The following is a 14052-nucleotide window of genomic DNA, read 5'->3' on the forward strand; positions in this document are numbered from 1 at the left end:
GCTCTGAGTTGTAATAACATGTTCAGAGGCCATTAATTGCAATCAGCAGTAGAAACCGTGTCCTCCACACCTGATTCGGTTAAAAAGCTGAGGGATGTGTCTGGTGAAAGGAACCACTTATTCATACGGAGGTATGGTGGATCATGATAAAATTAGTTTTAACTGTTGGTGTATGTGTTTTACTTTGATATTTTGGGTTCTGATGGGGTATGACAGTTGTACTAAGAACATAAGTCATTCTTCAAGAATCAATGGGTGCATAAGTCAAATGGATGTCTTGACTGATTGCCCCTTTAAAATATGATTGGTTCAAAGTGTAGCCTAGATGAAAAACTGAGAATAGCAAAAGGAAGTTTCCAGTCCTGACTTATTAGAAAATATGTAAATAGTTTGAGATGCAATGTACAGGCGTATAAAGACTGATTGGCAATCAATTTAGGTTTTCTTTTCTTCTAAGTTATCCATATTGGGCATTACAATCATTTACAAAAAGACTTAGAAATCTATTTCAAATTACAAAAAATCTAATTAGCCAATGACGACAGCTAGTTTTACTGGGGTCCAACACATGAAAGAGATTACATAAGACTTTACAATTTACATTTAAAAAAACATGTCTCTGTTACACGTCAGTACATACAAGTAGGTCATGGGGAGAGGTGTTTCTTTACTGTTTTTTTAAACCAGGTTTGCTGTACACTTGCACTAATCCAGGACTAAAGTCTAACTGCTGAATTAAGTTCTGGTTCCATATGTTTTGAGAAGATATGCTAGACCGGAACAACCTCGATGAGCTCCACCCTCTCTTGGCATGTCTATGGGCAGAATGTCCCCTTTTCAGAATTTTTGTTGTTTCCCGCACTACACACTGCTATATTGGTATGCTAATACAGGACTAGTAAAGGCCCATTCAATTGATTGGACATGGGTTTTGGAAAGGCACACACCTGTCTATACAGTGAAAGGCTTTTGCCATTTTTTTTTTTATACACTGAAGAAAAATATGAACTTTACATTTTTACTGAGTTACCATTCATTTAAGGAAATCAGTCAATTGAAATAAATTCATTAGGCCCTAATCTATGGATTTCACATGACTGGGCAAGGGTGCAGCCATGGTTGGTCATAGGCTGGCATGGTTTCACGTGGTCTGCGGTCGAGGCCAGTTGGAAGTACTGCCAAATTCTATAAAACGTTGGAGGCGGCTTATGGTAGAGTAATGGACATTCAATTCTCTGGCAACAGCTCTGGTCAGCATGCCAATTGCACGCTCCCTCAAAACTTGAGACATTATGGTGTTGTGTGACAAAACTGCACATTTTAGTGGCCTTTCATTATATAGACAGGTGTGTGCCTTTCCAATACCATGTCCAATCAATTGAATTTATCACAGGTGGACTCCAAGTTGTAGAAACATCTCAAGGATTTTAAATGGAAACAGGATACACCTGAGCTCAATTTGAGTCTCATAGCAAAGAGTGAATACTTATGTATATAAAGGTCTTTGTGTTTTATTTTTAATACATTTGCAAAAATGTCTAAACCTGTTTTTGCTTTCTCATTATGTAACTAAAAAATAAATAAAATGTAATCCATTTTAGAATAAGGCTGTATCGTAACAAAATATAGAAAAAGTCAAGAGGTCTGAACTTTCAGAAGGCACTGAGATTATATATATATATATCATTTTTTCATTCTGATTTTTCAGGGGGTGCTGCACCCCTACTTCCTGTGGGTATGATTGCTGATGCTATGCATTGGCCATTGAGAGACTGAAGTCATGGTTGGCCACATAGAGCCCCACAGTATGAGTTATAATACCCATAAAACCTAGCAGGGAAATGGTTCCAATCGTTTTTCCGCCATAGATTTTTCCCATGGTGGATTTTATAAACACTTAAAATAAGGGCTGTGTTTTGTGTAGGCTTACCCTGGCGTGACGTTTTGATAACTGAGTAAATCTCTCTGACCGCTAGGTTTTATGGGTATTATGACTCATACTGTGGTACTTACTCTATTGGCTCTCCTCAGTAGGAGCAGTCCTCCATAGGAATAAATATAATTCTACAGTATTTTAATTAAACGTTTCAAGGACAATTGCATGTATTTAAGTATTTTTAGTTTTAATGGGGACAGCAACATTCATCTCAAAAGTATACATCATTTTGTTTGATGTTTAGCTCACATAATATACATTCAAAGTATGCATTAAGGTGTCTGTAATAGAATAAACATGGCAAAAACTAATGTAGGCATTAATATAAATGCAATATTTTGGTGGGGGAGTGACAAGATGGAGGCATGGTGGCTTCAACATAGTGTCCCATATGTCATCCTGTGTGCAGTAAATCATTGATTGCCACCTGTAGCCTACTTGCCTGCCACCCGGCGCCCAAGTCAAGAAAGTAACTTAAAGTCAAATGAATAATAGGCACTGGTAACACATCTTTAAGCTCCCGAGTGGCGCAGCGGTCTAAGGCACTGCATCTCAGTGCAAGAGGCGTCACTACAGTCCCTGGTTCGAATCCAGGCTGTATCACATCCGGCTGTGATTGGGAGTCCAATAGGGCGGTGATCATACTGATCATGGAGTATGGATCATCCCGATTTGGACCATATAGATTAATGTGCCAAATCTCTTTTTCGCCCATTTTCATATTCAAAAAGATCCGCCTTCTTGCAAATTATTCCTGATTATTGGCGCATTCAGATCGAAATTTTTGTTAATTAATATCATCACACCTTTTGAGTTCCTTTGTCCATGACAAACTATTTCACCACCCCATTCCTTTTTCCACGCAGCTTCATCTAAGGATGTAGAGTGAGTTTCCTGTAAACAGTATATGTTATATTCCTTTTCTTTTAGCCACGTAAAGACTGATCTTATTTTTTTATAATCTGCTAAACTTATTTCACTCCTACCTACCTGTATGTGAGGTGTAGCAGGGTCACGTCAGAGTAGGTATCTTATCTACCTGTATGTGAGGTGTAGCAGGGTCACGTCAGAGTAGGTATCATCATATCTACCTGTATGTGAGGTGTAGCTGGGTCACGTCAGAGTAGGTATCATCATATCTACCTGTATGTGAGGTGTAGCAGGGTCACGTCAGAGTAGGTATCATCATATCTACCTGTATGTGAGGTGTAGCAGGGTCACGTCAGAGTAGGTATCTTATCTACCTGTATGTGAGGTGTAGCTGGGTCACGTCAGAGTAGGTATCATCATATCTACCTGTATGTGAGGTGTAGCTGGGTCACGTCAGAGTAGGTATCATCATATCTACCTGTATGTGAGGTGTAGCAGGGTCACGTCAGAGTAGGTATCATCATATCTACCTGTATGTGAGGTGTAGCAGGGTCACGTCAGAGTAGGTATCATCATATCTACCTGTATGTGAGGTGTAGCTGGGTCACGTCAGAGTAGGTATCATCATATCTACCTGTATGTGAGGTGTAGCTGGGTCACGTCAGAGTAGGTATCATCATATCTACCTGTATGTGAGGTGTAGCAGGGTCACGTCAGAGTAGGTATCATATCTACCTGTATGTGAGGTGTAGCTGGGTCATGTCAGAGTAGGTATCATCATATCTACCTGTATGTGAGGTGTAGCTGGGTCACGTCAGAGTAGGTATCATCATATCTACCTGTATGTGAGGTGTAGCTGGGTCACGTCAGAGTAGGTATCATCATATCTACCTGTATGTGAGGTGTAGCAGGGTCACGTCAGAGTAGGTACCATCATATCTACCTGTATGTGAGGTGTAGCAGGGTCACGTCAGAGTAGGTACCATCATATCTACCTGTATGTGAGGTGTAGCAGGGTCACGTCAGAGTAGGTACCATCATATCTACCTGTATGTGAGGTGTAGCAGGGTCACGTCAGAGTAGGTATCATCATATCTACCTGTATGTGAGGTGTAGCAGGGTCACGTCAGAGTAGGTATCATCATATCTACCTGTATGTGAGGTGTAGCAGGGTCACGTCAGAGTAGGTATCATCATATCTACCTGTATGTGAGGTGTAGCAGGGTCACGTCAGAGTAGGTATCATCATATCTACCTGTATGTGAGGTGTAGCAGGGTCACGTCAGAGTAGGTATCATCATATCTACCTGTATGTGAGGTGTAGCAGGGTCACGTCAGAGTAGGTATCATCATATCTACCTGTATGTGAGGTGTAGCAGGGTCACGTCAGAGTAGGTATCATCATATCTACCTGTATGTGAGGTGTAGCTGGGTCACGTCAGAGTAGGTATCATCATATCTACCTGTATGTGAGGTGTAGCTGGGTCACGTCAGAGTAGGTATCATCATATCTACCTGTATGTGAGGTGTAGCTGGGTCACGTCAGAGTAGGTATCATCATATCTACCTGTATGTGAGGTGTAGCTGGGTCACGTCAGAGTAGGTATCATCATATCTACCTGTATGTGAGGTGTAGCTGGGTCACGTCAGAGTAGGTATCATAAAGATTCTCCAGGTACGTCTGCCTCAACACAGCCCCTCAGGCACCTCTCTGACTGCCCTGGAAAGGGTTGTGTTGTCCCACTGCTGCCCTAGCCATTTCTTTCGCCAGCCTCAGAGCCTGGCCGTGGTCCAGTGTGCAGTTGAAGGCCATTTCCCAGAATTCCTCGTAGGGGTTGTGTTTAGCAGGTGATGCTGGAGACTGGGGATCTCAGTACGTTTCAGGCCGAATCCCAGAGTACCACCCAGCACTGAACTCACCTGGACTCAGAAAACCCCACATCATCACACTAACAACACCCAACAAATCAGGGAACACTGCTTTGAATATAAAATGTTCACTCTGCTGACTAATTCTATGGTACCTGTGACCCCAGGTTGAACCCTAACCCCTAGTTGACCCCTCACCCCAGGCTGGTTGAGTGCGGAGGTGACCCAGGCCTCGCTGGCGATCCTGGTGCGTTTGGTGACATTGTGTTGGACCAGCTCCTGGATCAGAGAGCTCAGGTCCACTTCAGAGGAGAACATCACAATGATCTTAGCTGTCGACGACTCCACAATACACTGGATGTCCTCTGGAGAGCTCACCTGCACAGGAGGTTCCAACACTTTATTAACTTGTTTATGTTGCAAGCAAACTGCATTAACTTGTTTATGGTACAAGCAAACTGTATTAACTTGTTTATGGTACAAGCAAACTGTATTAACTTGTTTATGGTACAAGCAAACTGATATAGAGGAAAAGAGAGAGAGAGAGAAGTTGACAGAGAGAGACATACTGTGGAGAGACAGAGACATTGAGGGGCTTGTTGTAATGGAAACCTGTCACCTTGGGCAGGGTCTCAGAGAAGGAGATGCAGACCTCAGCCTCATCCACCTGTTCCTTGAAGGCCTTGATGCAATACTTCTCATAGTCGTCGTCCGCGGCGGTGGTTCCCACCCAGGCCCAGCTGAAGTGCAGCACCAGGCAGGTCATTGACTGGTAGACGGCGTTAGGAATTGTCATCAAAGGGTGGGGAACTGAAACTTACTTTCCAACACAGAGCAGGACAACGAGGAACTCACCTAGAGACAAGGACAGAGGGAAGAGAGAGAGGAGAGGGGGAGGAGAGAGAGCAGAGCAGAGAAGAGGAGAGAAGAGGGAGAGGGAAGAGGAGAGGGGGAAGGAGAGGGAAAAGCCCACTAGATTAGGCCACACTGCACCTAGGTAGGTAGATATAGTAGCTGTAGTGAAGAGGAGATGAGAGGAGAGGGGAGGGAAGAGGGAGGGAGAGGGAAAGGAAAAATCCCACTAGATTAGGCCACACTGCACCTAGGTAGGTAGATATAGGAGCTGTAGTGAAGAGGAGATGAGAGGAGAGGGGAGGGAAGAGGGAGGGAGAGGGAAAGGAAAAATCCCACTAGATTAGGCCACACTGCACCTAGGTAGGTAGATATAGGAGCTGTAGTGAAGAGGAGATGAGAGGAGAGGGGAGGGAAGAGGGAGGGAGAGGGAAAGGAAAAATCCCACTAGATTAGGCCACACTGCACCTAAGTAGGTAGATATAGTAGCTGTAGTGAAGAAGAGATGAGAGGAGAGGGGAGGGAAGAGGGAGGGAGAGGGAAAGGAAAAATCCCACTAGATTAGGCCACACTGCACCTAAGTAGGTAGATATAGGAGCTGTAGTGAAGAGGAGAGTACATGTATTAATGAGGGTATGTAGATGGACAGAGATACCTGGGGGAAATAGTTGAGTCCCAGTATGCGGGCGTTGGCAGGTCTAACCCCCCCCCCCCCAACCCCCACCAGAGCGGCCACAGCGTTAGTTTGGCACGGCCTTGTCCTGCCCTGTCAGGTAGGTGAGGGTGCCCTCCACAGCCTTGGAGATGGTGACGCAGGAGTCATAGATGACATAGCCCAGGTCTGTATCAGGGAGTCGGTCTGTCTGCTTGTTGATCTCATCAATGGCGAAGAGCATCGTCTGAGTCTGGAGGAACGTCCGGAAGTTAAACCTGGATGAGAAGTGATGATGATGATGTTGGTAAATAGTAGTAGGAGTAGTAGTAGTAGTAGTAGTAATAGTAGATAGTAGTAATAGTAGTAGTAATAGTAATAGTAATAGTAGTAATAGTAATAGTAGTAGTAGGAGTAGGAGTAGTAGTAGTAGTAGTAGTAGTAAAATCCTGACATTACTTTTAGGTAATCTCGAGTAGTACCTGCAATGCATAACATTGCATTAAACTGCCACTTGAGGGCGACAAAGATCAATATGTACCTTCTCAGATGAGCCCAAATCATCATCGCTTAGTTCATTGGTTAATATAAGAGGACAGGTCCAAGGGGCTGAAGGGATGGAAGATTGTTGAGTCACAGATTGGATGAGGGAGCAGGACCTTGACAGAAGGAGGCGACTCAGTAGAGAAGCATTTCCATAATATTCTGTTTCTAAATTGTATTCAAATTATATTTGAAAACACAATAGGGCTAATTTATTATAATAGCATTTTAAAAATCCCACATTGACAACTTCATTCTCTCCATTTCTCTAGTTTCACTGCCTTAAACTCCTGAGTAATATAATGTAATTGCATCCCAAGACATTAATTTTACTCACCCCTCGCATCCCAGGGATACCGGCACCGGGGAGGAGTTGGTATCGGCTGAGGCGATGGTGAACGGGGAAACATCCCTCCCACAACCACCTTTTTCTTCTCCACGTTCTTGTACCCACTCAGGTTATGCTTGGCCTTCAGTTTACAATTGGACTCGCCGAGATGGACGCGTAAAAGTGGAGAAAAGCATTTAATCTACACAGTAACCGTTTTTTTTTTCAATTTAATCCAGTAACATCCATGATGTGAATGTCTGGTATAAAGTGTTCACAATGATAGACTCTGAAGGAACAGCATCCACAACAGATAACATTCGCCAAATCTCGGGATGAAATTAGCCATGTTGCACAAAACAGCCTCCTCACAGAGACGTGAGATAAACAGGACCGTTAAGGTTTATAGATTATGGAAATGATCGACTATAATAAATTAAATAAATTGACAATTTCGTTTCATTTGTATAATAAAAATAATAACTAAGAATTGAGCATAGTATAAACCTAGGCTATATGCACCGTAGTGTTTGAATATATTTTGTGCGTATTGCATTACTTTAAAATAGCCTATAGGGTTTAGAATTTTAGGGCTTGAAATCAAAATTATAGTTTTAAATTAAGGAGACAATGACAGTAGAATAGTAAATAACGTTGTGTGAAGTGTGATGCGCAATGAGCTGGCAAATTACAAATACATATAGTAAATTCACTGGCATGTGAATGTCGGTCTGTATTCATGTTAATGACATAGCACAAAGCGCCACAAGGCTACGATTTAATTGGCAATAGCATGTGGCGACGCGGATGAGCGCTCATGGGACATTGGCCTTAATGCTCAATAATAAACCTCGGATACTGTAATTGTTTATTCCGAAGCATCCTCTGGGTCTTTCGCTGTTGTGAGTCTGAGCTTGTCGACACTTGTCTTTCAATCATCCGGGAGAGAAACACCTGAGCCCCCGCAGTGGAGACGCCCACGGGACAGGATCGCTGGCGGTGCTCGGTTTGCACAAACAGGTAGCTTCACGTGTTGACTCCTGAAAGTAATTTAACCCACATTTATAACTTCTTGTAATGAAACGTACACCATTACAATCCATATTCCATGAAATAGGCTTATATAAGCAGGGCATATTTTTCTGTCTTGAAAATGTATCTTCATAAGCAACATTCAAACCAATAGTCTCCAAGCTGGGTCCTGGAGAGCTGCAGGGGGTGTTAGGCCTCTCTGTAAGTCTAGACTATCACATCTACTATCCTAACCTATATAGGCTATAAGGATGTAGACTGAAGAGTCAATGGAAATTGAACTCTCATGACCTGCCCAACCCTAAGGCACTTGAAAAGGTTCTAGTCACTCGTCATGAGCAGTGGCGTGTATGGATGCCAAGGGAAGCAATGCTTCCTCCCCCAAAAATGACCATCCCCAAAATAAACCCTGAAGAAGGCAGGTGATGACGAAACGTTGGTGAATGCCCAGTAGATTGCTTGGAGTTTATGTTGAGTGTGTGACTCTGTTTTTATTTTTGAGTTGCAAACCACCAAAACATATAATCATTTATTTTGTTTCTGTGTTTCATAACTTTCCTTAAAATGTACATGTCTAATTAAATAAAAATAAATACAAGTCATTTAAGAGCAAATTCTTATTTACAATGACGGCCTACACCGGCCAAACCCGGACAACGCTGGGCCAATTGTACGCCGCCCTATGTGACTCCCAATCACGGCCGGATGTGATTCAGCCTCACAGGAGAAAGCATCCGAGCGAGCGAAACAGCGCCCCTCTGTCTCTCTACGTCAATAAATCAATCAATCAATCAATCGAATGTATTTATGAAGCTCTTACATCAGCTGATGTCACAAAGTGCTGTACAGAAACCCAGCCTAAAACCACAAACAGCAAGCAACGCAGGTGTAGAAGCACGTGTATGCCATCTATCTGACGCTGTCTGGTCCAAACAAGTATGACATTGTTGCCACCTGTAGCATTTAAGGCAAGAGAAGCCAGCGAGCATCTGGCCTCCCTTAACAAAAAAAAGTAAACAAAATTTGCCAAACAGGGTTGAGCTAAACTGAGCGAGCTCAACTGTGAATGGTCCTGGCGCACCAAAAAAAAAAAATGTCAAGGGAAGCCAATTTGGATTTGCCGTCACTCCTATCAAATCCCAATGAGCGCATACGTCATTGACAGAAAACCTTGACTTGTTGCATCTCGTTGTGTTATTTTCCTCCGGTGGCTACCAAGTTAGCTAAAATTGTCCCTTTCCTAAATTAGCCATGGATGTAGGTAGGGATTTGGACTTGTGGTTTTACTTAGTTCTCCATACTGGCCAATGAATATAACGGCGATTTTGATCCAATCATTAATTCCTACATTGTTATGCCCCTGGCCTAAGACGATGGAAGTTCAATATGTACGGTAGCTAGATGTAGAAGGCTAATGTTAACTAGTTAACGTTGCCCATGAAAGGAAGTTAGGCTAGCAAGTAATCATTTTAGCCAGGTAGCCTAGGACAACAAAATATAGAAGCTTGTACTATGACAGACTGAGAGACTATTTCATCAATATGAAAGAGAGGAGGAAGGCATTGGTATTTCTCTACAAGTAGAGTGAGTCAACATGTTGTTCCACTTGCATACAGACACACACAGAACCATGGACAGCCACATATTTAGCTTACGTTGATTGGACTAAATTGTTTTTGGTATCTTTTGTCACTGTATGAGACCAAGCAGAGGTTATTTGATGTTGAAATGGTGCTGGAATAGTGAAGGCAGCTCCTGTTTTCTTTGGCACTTGCGGTAACTCTCTGTAGTTCTAAATCAATAGTAGTTCTGTGGTCCGAAAATGTCAGAAACATTAACTTCCTTGACCATGCTGTAGGTCATGTCACTGTCTGTTACTGTACATGCAATATGCTTTGTGGACTTCACTGGACAGAGGTTGGTCTCCGGTTTTCTGATAAAACAAAGGTGTTGTTGAATTTAATCTTTCACCGTTTTATTTGAAATAAAAAAAAACTGAAATATCACATTTACATAAGTATTCAGACCCTTTACCCAGTACTTTGTCAAAGCACCTTTGGCAGCAATTATAGCCTGGAGCCATCTTGGTTATGATGCTACAAGCTTGGCACAACTGTATTTGGGGACTTTCTCCCATTCTTCTCTGCAGATCCTCTCAAGGTCTGTCAGGTTGGATGGGGAGCGTTGCTGCACAGCTATTTTCAGGTCTCTCCAGAGATGTTCAATTGGTTTTGAGTCCGGGCTCAGGCTGGGCCACTCAAGGACATTTAGAGACTTGTCCCGAAGCCACTCCTGCATTGTCTTGGCTGAGTGATTTGGGTTGTTGTCCTGTTGGAAGGAACCTTCACCCCAGTATGAGGTTCTGAGCACTCAGAGCAGGTTTTCATCAAGGATCTCTCTGTACATTGCTTCGTTCATCTTTCCCTCGATCCTGACTAGTTTCCCAGTCCCTGCCACTGAAAAACATCCACACAGCATGATGCTGCCACCACCATGCTTCACCGTAGGGATGGTGCCAGGTTTCCTCCAGACGTGACGCTTCGCATTCATGACACAGAGTTCAATCTTGGTTTCATCAAACCAGAGAATCTTGTTTCTCATGGTCTGAGAGTCCTTTAGGTGCCTTCTGGCAAACTCCAAGTGGGCTGTCATGTGCCTTTTACTGAGGAGTGGCTTCCATCTAGCCATTCTACCATAAAAGGCCTGATTGGTGGAGTGCTGCAGAGATGGTTGTCCTTCTGAAAGGTTCTCCTATCTCCACAGAGGAAGTCTAGAGCTCTGTCAGAGTGACGATTGGGTTCTTGGTCACCTCCCTGACGAAGGCGCTTATCTGCCGATTGCTCAGTTTGGCCGTCCGGCCAGCTCTCGGAAGAGTCTTGGTGGTTCCTAACTTCTTCCATTTAAGAATGATGGAGGCCACTGTGTTCTTGGGGACCTTCAATGCTGCAGAAATGTTTTGGTACCCCCTTTCCCAGATCTGTGCCATGACACAATCCTGTCTCAGAGCTCTACGGATAATTCCTTCACCCTCATGGCTTGTTTTATGCTCTGATATACACTGTCAACTGGGGGACCTTATATAGACAGGTGTGTGCCTTTCTAAATCATATCAATTGAATTTACCACAGATGGACTCCAATCAAATTGTAGAAACATCTCAAGGATGATCAATAGAAACAGGATGCACCTGAGCTCAATTTCAAATCTGAATCTGAGGATCTGAATACTTATGTAAATAAGGTATCAGGTTTATCTGTAATAAATTTGTAAACATAAAAAAAACAAAAAAAAAAACTTGTTTTCACTTTGTCATTATGGGATGTTGTGTGTAGACTGCTGACAATTTATTTATTTATTTAATCAATTTTAGAATAAGACTAACATAACAAAATGAGGAAAAAGTCAAGGGATCTGAATACTTTCCAAAGGCACTGTATATACAAAAGTATGTGGACACTCCTTCAAATTAGTGGATTCGGCTATTTCAGGTGTATAAAATCGAGCACACAGCCATGCAATCTCCACAGGAAAATATTTGTGGTAGAATAGCCTTACTGATGAGCTCAGTGACTCAACGTAGTAACGTCATAAGAAGCCACCTTTCCAACGAGTCAGTTCCTCAAATTTCTGCCCTGTAAGAGCTGCCCCAGTCAACTCTTAAGTGCTGTTATTGTGATGTGGAAACCTCTAGGAGTAACAATGGCTCAGCTGTAAAGTGGTAGGCCACACAAGCTCACAGAACAGGACCACCAAGTGCTGAAGCGCGTAGCGTGTAAAAATTGTCTGACCTCGGTTGCAACACCCACTACCGAGTTCCAAGCTGCCACTGGGAGCAACGCCAGCACAATAACTGTTCGTCAGAAGCTTCATGAAATGGGTTTCCATGGCCGAGCAGCCGCACACAAGAGCACTATGCGCAATACCAAGAGTCAGCTGGAGTGGTGTAAAGCTCGCAGCCATTGGACTCTGGCACAGCGGAAACACGTTATCTGGAGTGATGAATCACACTTCACCATCATGATTTTGGAATGAGATGTTCAACGAGCAGGTGTCCACATACTTTTAGTCATATAGAGTAAATGTAGACATTTTGATTAGTTGGTAAAGAGTGTGAGAAGATTCAACAGGGACTTCTTTACTAAAGCTTGGTTTTTCATTATACACATTTCATAGTTGAAACTGCATGCAGTGGCTTGCTTTGAGGCACGTTACTAAGGACAAATTAGCTGTGATCATTTTACAACAAAACAAACAAAAAGAATATCAAACACAGAATTGCATAAATTAATCTTATTTCAATATTGCAGTAAAATCCAACTACAAAAATTAAACATCCATTAATTTTAAGCTGTTTTTGTTTTCCAAGTAGACATATGCATCATAAAATACACAAGTAAAGGCAACACAAAGGGAGAGACGCTAACGACAAGTTGCAATTAAGACCGTTAAGGAACAGATTCATTTTGCATTGGGTATTCAGCTGTCATAACAAAATAATATTGAAGGTGAGGGGTAAAGTCAAACACAGAGGCATGTAAATCAGTATTATCGCACAGTAAAACATTACCTACAGGCTGGACATGGGGCAGACAGGGGTCCTTAAAATGACATGCTTCAGGTCCAGTAAAACAGTTAGTCCTGGACTAACTGAGGACTCTCAGTAAATGAGTGTTGAAAACATTGAACTGAGAGCCAGGTTACAGGCAATGCCTACTCAGGAGTCCTCTAGCAGATGCAACGCTCAAGATGGCCACTGCCAGTTTTCAATTTCACCCTATAAAAAAAAGCAGGATGTTTTCGTGATTGGGTTTTAAAATCCATCAGCTGTAAGTACTATAACTTCCCAAACGCGTTAGGAAAGCACCAAGGCTTTATGTGCAAAAGTTGCTCCTACACAACTGTAGGAGGTGCCACGTGCCAGCATGATCATGATAACAAAGGTGTTCACACAACAATTGTTGTTTTGACTATACTAACATCTTAATTCTCAGTCCTTTTGTCATCTTGTTTCTCTTAAACAGCATATATTGCAGCATGAAGTAACAGTTCTCACCAGTCAGGGGGCGTGTCAAACAAAGGGGAAGAGAAATGAAAAAAACAGGCACAGAAAAGGGGACACCCAGTCATTTTGGGGGTTTCCCAAACAGTCACCAATCTCTGAAAATTAACTCATTTTCCTTTGGCCACTGTGTTGGTAGTTTAACATCACATTTTTCATTTAAGTGAATCGTCAACAAAAACCCAGATCTAATTTCACCACAGCTTATCTACATTTGGCAAAAATAAAAGTTTTAAAAAAATGATATTGGTCACAGTTTCTCTGCTGAATGACTTTGGACAGGCAGCCCCTGTCTGTCTCTTTGCACAGTATACAGTTGGAACAGAAATGGTTGAGTAAAAATAATCATGGGACAAAAAGAATCATCGGAAGTGGAACAAAAAAGCCAAAACGCGATGGAAGACTTTAAGCCACTGGCTAGTTGCTGCTCTTCCTTCTCCTGTATGTTATACAATTATGTGGTTTTTTCTTTCTTCTGTCGTTGGTCTCACGCTGCAATCTGAGGCACGCCGTTTACACAATCCACTTCCTGAACTCTCTGACTCTCTTAACCCTTGAATCTCAACTGGCTGTTTCCAAAAGCAGGAAGCAGCACTTATGCCAAAGAAGGAAAAAAATAATGCATTGTCACGCATGAAGAAACTGATCCAGAAGTAAGGATGAATAGTCATCATATCTATAATAACAATAATACAAACACACCTCCCAAAAACTGAGAGGGGGGGGGGGGCAGAGTAGCGGCTTCAGGTGTGTGCTGGTCACAGTACTGCCTGCTTTCCATAGGAATGTTCTAGAGAAGGGGGGGGGGGGGGGGGGGGGGGGTGATCTGAAAGGAGAGGTGAGATGGGGGGGATAGGTGTTAGGAGAGGGAAAGAAAGGAGGAGGAGAAGAAGAAGAGAGGAGCTCACATC

The 14052-nt window shown here is 42.7% G+C and overlaps 1 pseudogene; it reads right to left on the minus strand.

Annotated features, from left to right (window-relative positions):
- Positions 1-4437: 4437 nt before the first annotated feature.
- Positions 4438-5809, minus strand: LOC106581452 (vomeronasal type-2 receptor 1-like; annotated as a pseudogene).
- Between the last annotated feature and the right edge of the window lie 8243 nt (positions 5810-14052).

This window comes from Salmo salar, chromosome 20 (genome assembly GCF_965601325.2).
Source record: "Salmo salar chromosome 20, fSalSal1, whole genome shotgun sequence".
NCBI lineage: Eukaryota > Metazoa > Chordata > Actinopteri > Salmoniformes > Salmonidae > Salmo > Salmo salar.